Genomic DNA, 11,661 nt, shown 5'->3' with positions numbered 1-11,661 from the left:
TTCTGTTGTGACATCGTCATCCTCAGGTGTGGTGTCAAAGATGCCACAAACTATGCGTGGTGCTACACATCCATTAGCATCATATTAGCCTCATGGATCGTACTCTTCAGCCTCCAATCTAGATCCCAGGGGGTCTTGATTGGAAACATCGCGATCTCTTTAAATCTGATGATTGACTGTGTCTTTGATTTCAGCTGGCTAAATTCTCTATTCAACGCATTCTGGATCTCTGCTATTCCTGCATTTGGGTGATCATTTAAGTGCTTGATATACCATGTCAGCGCGTGATCCTATAGTGTGCTTACTAATTTGGCCTTCTTAATGTTGTCATCCGTAACCCCATCTGCTTCCTACACTGCTCTTTCCACGAACCAGAACTAGTCTGGATCCTCATTCCCTACTCCTCTGAATACGGGTAGCTTGATCGCACTCACCATGTTGAACCATGGGGGTGGTGGAGGTGGGGGGTTGAAGATGGAGGTGAAGTAGGTGAAGCGGGTGATGGCATAAGTGGAGGTGATAACTGCGGAATGCGCTTCCTTATCAAATTGAGCGCGTTCTTCCTCGCTCTCTCGTGAAGGTGAAATTAAGGTACTGTTTCCTAATCCTTCGATACCTTTGTAGATGTTTCCGCTTTGCGTCGTTCCAAAAATCAATATATTCACATAACCCGCTTTTCACATAACAACATCTTAATGTAGGTATTCAGGGATTTAATGTACCTACCTCGCGGTCCCTTGATAAAACATTGTTCTCCTTCGCTATAGCTCATAGTTGTTTCTATTGAAAACTCAGTGATAAATCCTCCTATTATTCGATCGAGCCAATGGTCCACAACTCGTGTGATGTTATCTTCTAATGCCTCTAGTCTGCGCACTAACTCCGGAGTCCACACTATTGGTTGATCGAGCTTATACCTTCCCTGGCTGTTGGCTAACCTCATGATCCAATCATACATCTCTGAAGAGAAGGACGTGAAGAAGATCTCATGGATTTCCGTATACACATAGTGATCCAGCCACCTCTTCTCAGATATCTGCAAAGTTCTATTCTTCTGTGTCATGAACTCATGAAGTTTCTTGTCCAACCACTCTTCAATTTCCTTCTTTGTGGGGTTCCAGTGTTCTGACATCAGACATCCCTTAGGCAGATCCCAGTCTCGGCAACGGAAACATTTGTTGGCTTGTTGGGGCCTGACCTAGGCTCAAAAGTGATTTAGCTAGACAAATCCCGAAACGACCGGCCCTTTCAGCAACAGTCCATGGAGCGCGGACTGAGGTCTCACCCAAGGTAGTACGGGAGGGTGCTAGAACCAGGTTTCTGCACCCTAGGGATGTCTTGATGAGATTTGGGAAGTTTGCGAGCCAATCCTGCACGCTTGCATTGTTCCGCACAACTGTCTAACCTTCGCGTAGTTTTGGTACAAAACGTGAAGAGGAACTGTCTAGATCCTTTACCTTTACTGTGTTATTATTATAGATCTAACTTAATTTTGTGGGCCTAGTAGTCTTTATCAAACATTCAACATTCATAACAAGTGCACACAATCATAAACTGTAAAGAGATGCATAACAATATAACAAAAGTATAAACACACAGATCTACGAGAGGATGCACAATATTTCAAAATCAACTTATCTTTCATTAAACATATATTTAGTTACAATCCCAACTCTGCCCTACGCACTCAACTGCAGGAGTCCGCGCACACAACTATGGATTCTACTAGGCCTCTATGCACACAGCTGCAGAGCCTCTCCTTACTATTATAACCCAAGACTTGAACTTACAGACTCAGAATGAAATCCTTATCCCAAAACCATATTACTTCAGATCAAGATTCCCATAAACTGCCTTCTACCCTTAGAGCCTCATTCTATTTATACATTTCCATGGTCCACGTACCATGGGTAGGCTGACACATTCTATATTAAATTACAATATTTTAGGGCGGACTACCCTAGACTCTCACACTCCGCACCTGCATTTTGCGGGGTCTTTACATTACATTGACCCAAAACTAGGCTTTAAGCCCCAAAAACCCGTTATGGGGGGATCCACTGCCCAACAGAGCCCATATTAAATCTGTATTTAAGATAAAAAGCTATAATGATTATCATAAAATTAGAATCCTTAGTTAAGAAAAAAATTAATTTGTTATTCACTTCCCATAAAAGATGCCTATCAATTTAAATATGTGATATTTATTAATATTTTATATAACAAATTAAATATGTTATACTTATTAATATTTTATATAACAAATTAATATGTGGTGAAATGAATTTGAATATGAAGGGAAAGCTATAGTCCCTGTCATAGGCTGCTAAAACTATTCTTTAAGTGAGATCAATATTTGTTAGCATTCTTGTAGAAGAATAATGTAAATAGGATTTGCAACGAATTTGTTGGAGTGTGCAAGGCCTCTATAATATATGTTTACATAGAAACCATACAGGCCGTCAGGTTATAGTAACGATCTATAATCCCCAATTTGTAATTACCATGTGAAGTGTATTGTAAGCGATAAAATATTTGAATAATTTTCCAATTAAAGTGAACTGCTCCTCTATTATAGTATTGAAATTTTCTGTATAATCAAAGATTTGGAAGATGATTAATAATTATTTTGTTAAATATTTTGCAACTGATCTCACATTTATAATAATTCTTTTGGTATCCTTTGCTAAATATTTTGCAACTGATCTCATATTTATCTAAGACGGCAACAAATGCTATTTTTTCGAAAACCCATAATAATCATTGGGTGTAGGATGATGATAGAGTCTACAGGAAAAGGATGATATTATAAGGAAACTGAGTAGAATTTTAATCAAAGCTAACTCAACAATCATGAAATTTTAGGAAGAATCTGATGATTCACTCTGAGAGGGTAGCCAAATTACTGGTCTATTTAATTATATATAAAAATATGAAGAATTATATATATATTTTTTTTGCTAGAATTAAAAATCAGTATAAATTTATGTTAAATATTGATTTAATATGAGTAGAAAGGGATTCAATTTTTTCAGGTGTAATTTTTTTTATGAGCTGATAAATATTTTGTATAGATATTTAGTTTTTTCTATTTTTAGATTTTTTAAAATTTTTATTTTGGTTGATATAAACAAAATTTCAACTTTAATGATGGATTGACAGAATTACACATCACACTGAGATATAAAATAAGTCTTTCATCCTAATCAATATCTCAAAAACAAGACCAAGTTTAAATAGTAGAAACTATCTCCTATTGACAATGGTTGAAGATGGACATCTCTCGGATAATGAGGGTGACAAAATTAACAGGTAGAAAAATAAAATCCCCTTTGGAATTAAACTGAGAATTCAGGTGTAGTTTTTGTAAGAGAAAATAACTCTAACCACCCAATTTTCTCCATGAAGTGTGATACTAATTTTAAGTTCAATTTTGATTAGTTATGTTTTAATCTAATTATTTATTACTAATTTCTTGTGAATAATCTTATTTGACTGTGATTAAGTAATATGAATACCCAATTTTCTCCATGAAGTGTTATAGTCAGTTTAAGTTCAATTTTGATTAGATATGTTTTAGTTGAGTTTTACTTTAATTATTTATTACTAATGTCTTGTGAATAATCTTATTTAATGGTTATTAAGTAATATGAATATTGAATTGACTCTTTCTAATTTCAAATTTATTCATGTGTTTTCTGCCATTACAATCTTTGCCATGGTATCAGAGAGCATGAAAATTTCTGCCAATTGTAAGAGTAAATTGCTTAAGTGTATGCTGTCCTGTAGTCACTATAAGTGTGGAAATATTTGCCAGCATTGAGAGTACATGTGTTGAGTGCATGGAGAAGTTGTTATCTAATCTATTGAGAGAAGGGAGGATCACTTAGTGAAAATTGTTGGCGTAGAGTATATGTAGAAATGGTGATGTAGATTGGATTTGCAGCGAGATTGGTGAGCTCGAAGAAGGCGGCTCTGATAATGTAACATCTAATCCAGAGGTTGAGAAAGTCAAAGAAACAACAAAAGTTGTTTGAGATGTATTTGAACAAGTTGGAAGCCAAAAGACAAAAGAATGCCTTCACAATAAAATGCATAAAATAATGCGTAGATGGCATCATTTTCCCCTTATTGCATATGCAAAGACAAAGAGGTATGGGATATGCTTTTGGAGGAGTTTCGGTGTAAGGAAGAGAAATCAAGTTGAAGATGAAAACAAAGGTAGAACTATAGCAACAGATCTATAGAAAGACGAAGAATTTGGTGAATCCCACTTGAAAGTGGATGACACTGACTTTGATTGTGAAGGGTCTGTAGAAGCAATAAAGAGAGCAAACAAATGCTTGTGAATTCCACTATGCTCAACCACAAGTGGACAATGATTTAGTGAATCCAACAACAAATCTTGTTGAAGATATTGAAGCTTCCATTGAATTAGTAGAATATATGGTGGATCCAATAATTAAAAGTGATGATGTTCACTTTGATGAAGAACAATTAGCAAGTGATAAGTGGTTGCACATGATGCAATAGAAACATCTCATTTATATGATTTTATTTGGGGAGAGAAACCCACTTGTGTATAGAAGCCAAGTGGAATACACCATGCTTGTATAAGAAGAGGTTGTTAAAGTAGTGGAAAATGAATATTATGGTGCAGAGATGGAAGCAACAGAGGCAACGAAGGAAGTGTAAGAGGAGAAAGCTCTCATTGTAGAGCATAATGAACAAAACCAATATGGTTTTGAAGATGTTTTTTCGTATAAATTTAACTTTGATTTTAAGTGTCGATGTTAGCAACAAAATTTGAAGAAGAATTAAAATTCCTTGAAGCATGGCTTGCAACACCATGTTTTTATGAAGTTTGTATAGAAGTTCCAACAATGTATGTTGAAGGCAACATGCAGGATGGTGTAGAAAATGAAAATGTCAATGAAATTTTCATGTATTGGAGTCTTGAATAAATAAAATTTTATTACTAACTTATGTTGCAACAAGTTGATGATTATGAGCACACTATAGAAGATGATATGTGGCAACAATCCACATACAAGCATATTTTTGAAGAAATAGATACAATGCATGGGCAACATGAAGAAACAATGAAAGAGTTGCACCAAAAAATGAAATAACTAAATTTTGATGTGTACAACAAAAGGAAAAAAATGAAGTAATTAAGAGGATACAAGATTTGGAAGAAAAAAAAAAAACAGCCTAAGCACTGATGTCAAATTTTTTGAGTCATTGTAAGCCTAGATAAAAATCTTAGTTTAAATTTGTGTGGTTGTAATTAAGGGGAGCATTGGAGAAAATAATTCCAATCACTAGATGAGATCATAGTGAGTTTAAGTTTAGTTTAAGTTAGTTAAGTTCTAGTTAAGTTTTACTCCTGTCATTTATTATTGATGTCTCCTATATAATCTTATTTAATTGTTACTATGTAAGGTGAACATTGGGTTCGCTCCATTTCTAATTTGAATTCATTGTCTGTGTTTTTCGCCTCTGCAAATTTTGTCAACTTTCTTATCTTATCATTGATAGTGTAAGTAGTTTTCTTATTTGATGGTGTAAGCCTCCGAGTATGAAGCAAGCCAAAATTGAAATTAAACTAGAAATTAAATCATTTCAAAAAAAATTATCAAAAAATTTATGTCTTTATAGACTTGTGAATCATAGAATGACATTCTTTAATATTTTTTATCTTTTAATAAATAATAATAAATAAATAAATAACAATTATGAAAATTACATATTTTTATTCATTATATAAGGAAATATAAAAACACCTTAAATATATAGATATTTAATAGATTGAAGTGGTAATTTATTTGAATTCAATTCAAGGCTCAATTAATATATATGTTTTACGTATGTGGCATAGTTATAATTGTAATATATTATACATATTTACATCTTCAACCCTGTATCAATTATAATATTGATAAATTACAATTAATTATGTGAACGCATTTAACAAAAAAATTTGTTTGTATCTCACTGCCTTGTATTAATTATAATATTAATAAATTATATTAATTATGATAACTAATCTAACAAATATATTTATATTTAATTATTTTTTGGCTCTAAAAGTTATGGAAATTTCAGTCATATTTTGAAAAAATCTAAGATTTTTGTAAATTCAAGTGAAAGTTGTCAAACATTATAATTTTAGGTGTCTTAAAAGTTTTTGATGGTGTTGAATCCATTTCCACCATCAAAAACATGATTCAAACAATGCATCTACGATGATTCTAACCACTTTTGACCATTCTGCCTAATTCCTTCACCTCCCTAAATGATATATTATTTGGATTCCAAGCTACCAGTTCCATGCTACAGGTAATGTCTGCACTCGATTCCTGGCTTATGGTTTTTTGGCTCTACTCATGTGCTATTCCATTTTTTTCTTTAAACTTTATTGCAAAATTGCAGTCATATTTCCATTATCGTAGCAAAAGGTTGTGGGTTTGATGATTCACCTCTATATTCTCCCTTTTCACCAGCTGTATTTGCATGATTTTAGCTCTGGAGTTGAGGATCCTTTATGGGTCCTACATTGTTTGAGAACTCGGTTGTAAGTTATACCCGGCTTGGATAATATGAAACTATCATCAAATTCAATGAGTTTAAGGGGATTAATAGAACTCTCGAAGCTTTTCTTTGCCTGCCAATAATCCTATTTTCGATGGGCATTTTTATGTTCTTGATTCGCTCAATTTTCAATTCTAGAGTGAATTCGAAAGTGTCCATGAATGTATGTAGGTAATCTTTCTTCCCTTGAGCTTTTATACCTTCATTGTATCAAAACATAGTTGCTTTCTAAAATAAAAATAACAAAAATGAAAGTTTTAAATATTTAGATATTATGATTGTTGAGTTGAGAAACTTATTCTACAGTTCAATATGATGTATAATCTTGTCCATCAGTCATTAGAGCTCAATTGTCCGTGAGTCATTAAAGTTGTGTTGTTTCTTTAGAAAATTGGAGTTTAATATTAGGTTTTATAATCTTGGTTTTAATATTAGGGTCATAATATTGAGTTTGATGTTATGGTATACAATATTATTTTTATAGTGTTGGAGTTTATAAAATTTCATTTAGCATTTGGTTTAATGTTTTCGAATTTGAATAATGTTAATATTTTCGAATTTGAATAATGTTAATGTTTTCGAATTTGAATAATGTTAAAGTTTTCGAATTTGAATAATGTTAAAATCTATCAAACATTGTATTATGACAAACATTGTCGGATTGTGTGAAACATTGTGCAATTTGACAAGTGATATGATAATAATGGTTGGAATGCTACATTGCATTCTAATTTTTCATATGTCACATTCTTACATTATAATGGGGTTTCATATTATAATATTAGAATCGTACAAAAATTAGTTGAATGTTTCATTGTGACAAACATTGTTGGAACATAGCAATTAAACTAATACTCATTGTCGCAATGTTACATTACATTGCAATTTATTTTCTGCCCTCGCTCAACATTACAAAATTAGGGTTTAAAATAAGGTTTTAATGTCACATTGTGACATCTACATTAATTAATGTCACTATTGATTTGATAGTCATTGTCACAATGTTACATTGAATTACAATTTATCCCTTGGGTTTATAGTATCAATATATTAGGCTTATAATTTTGATTATTTTACTAACAATATAATCACTTTAGTTTATATTTCGTTGGGTATATAGATCTGTATTGTTTATAATATTGATTTGCAAAGTTTATTAATTGCTTGGGCTTACTAATCGCTTGAGTTTAAAATATTGATCGCTTCGGTTTACAATCACTAGGGTTTATAATATCAATTCCTTTAGGTTTATAAAATTAATAATTTCTTGGTCAAATATGGTCCAACATCGCATTTTGACAAAGATTTTCTCAATATGAAAATCAACCATGGTCAACCATGGTCCAACATTGCATTGTGACAAAGATTGTCTCAATATGAAAATCAATCATGGTCAACCATGGTCCAACGTTGCATTCTAACAAAGATTGTGTCAATATGAAAATCAACCAATGTAAACAGTGGTAAACCATATTTATCTTATGGTTTATATACCTTGGATTTATATATTAATCCCTTGAGTTTAATATTATTCCCTTGGGTTTATAATATCAATCCCTTGGGTTCATTGAATGGTTCATATTCCCAGGGTATAAAATAATTCATAACCGTGGTCACATTGTGACAACGTTTGTCTCATGGTCCATTGTCGCATTGTGAAAACCATGGTCATCCATGGTCCAACATCACATTGTGACAAAGATTGCCTCAATATCAAAACCAACCATGGTCGATCATGGTCAACCATGGTCCAGTGTCACATTATGACAATGATTCTCCCAATATGAAAATAAATCATGGTGAACCATGGTCACACATGGTGAACCATGGTTCAACATCACATTGTGACAAAGATTGACTCAATATGAAAATTCAACCATGTTTGTTTTACGGTTTATAATATTTATCTTAGGGTTTATATACCTTGTGTTTACAACATTAATCCAATGGATTTAATATTATTCCCCTATATTTTTAGTGTTAATCCCTTGAGTTTATTACTCCCTTGGGTTTATAATATTATTAATTCATTGGGTTCATTAATCCCTTGGGTTTTTAATCCCTATGATTTATAATATTAATTCCTTTGGTTGCTTAATCCCTTGGATTTATTGATTGCTTGCGTTAATGATCTCCATGGTTTATAATATTAATATTTTGGGTTTATACTATTAATAATTCCTTAGGTTTATTAATCCCTTTTGTTTGTATTATTAATCCATTGTGGTTTTGAATATTAACCCCTTGGGTTTTTAATCCATTTGGATTTTAATATGAATAATTCCTTGGGTTTATAAATAATAAAACCATGGTCAACCATGTTCCAACGTCGCCTTGTGACAAAGATTGTCTCAAAATGAAAATCAACCGTGGTCAACCATGGTCCAACATCGCATTGTGACAAAGATTGTCTCAATATGAAAATAAATCATGGTCAACCATGGTCCAACACTGCATTGTGGCAAAGATTGTGTCAAAATAAAAATCAACCATGGTCAACCGTGTTTATTTTAGGGTTTATATGAATTGGGTTTATAATATTAATCCCTTCGTTTTAATATTATTCCCTTGGGTTTATAATCCCTTGGGTCAACCATGGTCCAACTTCATATTGTGACAAAGATTATTTCAATATGAAAATCAATCATGGTGAACCATGGTCCAACTTCACATTGTGACAAATCTTGTGTCAATATCAAAATCAAACCTAGTCAACCATTGTCAATCATGTTTGTTTGAGGGTTTATTATATTTATCTTATTGTTTATATACCTTGGGTTTACAACATTAATCCCTTGGGTTTATTAGTATTAATCCCTTGGGTTTATTAGTGCCTTGGGTTTATAATATTATTAATTCGTTGGGTTCATTAATCCCTTGAGTTTATAATATTAATCCATTGGGTTTTAATCCCTAGGTTTTATAATATTAATCCCTTAAGTTTATTGATTCCTTGTGTTAATAATCCCTAGGGTTTGTAATATCAATCCCCTGGGTTTATGCTATTAATAATTATTTGGGTTTATTAATCCTCTCGATTTGTAATATTAATCACTTGGGTTTTTAATATATTTGGATTTTAATATGAATAATTGCTTGGGTTTATAAATAATAGGCCCATGGTCAATGATGGTATAACACTGCATTGTGACAAGGATTATCCCAATATGAAAATCAACCATGGCCAACCATGGTCCAACATCGCATTGTGACAAAGAATGACTCTATATAAAAATTATTTAGGGTTAGCCATGGTCCAATGTCACATTATGAAAAAGATTGTGTCACAATGAAAATCAACCATGGTTAACAATGATCAATCATGTTTATTTAGGATTTATAATATTTATTTTAGGGTTTCTATACCTTTAGTTTATAATAATAATCCCTTGGGTTTAATATTATTCCCTTTGGTTTTCATTATTAATCCCTTGGGTTTATTTTTCCCTTAGGTTTATAATATCAATCCTTTGGATTTATTAATCCAAGGGTTTATAATCCTAGGGTATAATATTATTCATAGATTTTATAATATTAATCATAGGTTTTAATAATAATCTTAAGGTTTAATATTGTTTCTACATGAAAATCAACCATTGTCAACCAGGACATAGTCAACCATGACATGGTCAACCATGGTCCAATGTCACATTCTGACAAAGGTTGTCTCTATATGAAAATTAACCATGGTCCAATGCTGCGTTGTGACAAAGATTGTCTCAATATGAAAATTAATCATGGTCAACCATGGTACAATGTTGCATTGTAATAAATATTCTGTCAAAACGAAAGTGAACCATGGCCAACAATGGTCAACTAGGTTTACTTTAAGGTTTATAATATTTATCTTAGGGTTTATATACCTTGGGTTTATAAAATTAATATCTTGGGTTTATAATATTATTCCCTTGGGTTTGATATTATTCCCTTGGTTTTGTTAATCTCTTATGTTTATAATATTAATCTGTTGGGTTTTTAATCCACAGGGTTTATAATATTAATCCCTTGGGTTTATACTATTAATAATTACTTGGGGTTTATTAATTCCCTAGGTTGGTAATATTAATCTTTTAGGGTTTTTAATATTAATCCCTTGGGTTTTTAATCTGATTAGATTTTAATATGAATAATTCATTGAGTTTATAAATAACAGGCTCATGGTCAACCATGGTCTAATGTCACATGGTGACAAAAATTGTCTCAATATGAAAATCAACCATGGTCCAACGTCACATTGTGACAAAGATTGTGTCAATATGAAAATCACCATGGTCAAACGTCACATTGTGACAAAGTTTGTGTCAAAATGAAAATCAACCATGATAAAAAATGGTCATCCATGTTTATTTTAGAGTTCATAATATTTATCTTAGGGTTTCTATACCTTGGGTTTATAATATTAATCCATTGGGTTTAATATTATTCTCTTGGGTTTATAATCCCCTGGGCATTTAATATTAATCCTTTGAGTTTATTAGTCCCTTGGGTTTATAATATCAATCCCTTGGGTTTATTAATCTAAGGGTTCATATTATTAGGGTATAATATTATTCATAGGGTGTATAATATTAAACCTAGGGTTTATAATATTAAACCTAGGGTTTAATATTAATCCTAGGTTTTAAGATTGTCTCTATATCAAAATCATCCATGGTTAACCATGGTCAATCATGGTTAACGATGGTCAATAACCATGGTCAAATTATGAAAAATATTGTGTCATGGTCCAACATCACATCTTGACAACCATTGGCATCCATGGTCCCATGGTCCAATGTCAAATTGGGACAAAAATTGTCTCAATATGAAAGTCAATCAGGGTCAACCATGATCCAATGTTGCATTATGATAAATTTTGAGTCAAAATGAGATTCAACCATTGTCAGCAATGGTCAACCATGTTTATTTTAGGGTTTATAATATTTATCTTAGGGTTTATATACCTTGGGTTTAATATTATTTCAGTGTCAATCATGATCCAACGTCGCATTATGATAAAATTTGAGTCAAAATGAGATTCAACCATTGTCAGAAATGGTCAACCATGTTTATTTTAGGGTTTATAAT

The sequence above is a fragment of the Pinus tabuliformis genome, chromosome 6 (assembly GCF_031772625.1).
Source record: "Pinus tabuliformis cultivar Carrire ecotype Pingquan chromosome 6, CPIR1, whole genome shotgun sequence".
Classification (NCBI taxonomy): Eukaryota; Viridiplantae; Streptophyta; class Pinopsida; order Pinales; family Pinaceae; genus Pinus; species Pinus tabuliformis.
This window is presented reverse-complemented; position numbering follows the sequence as displayed.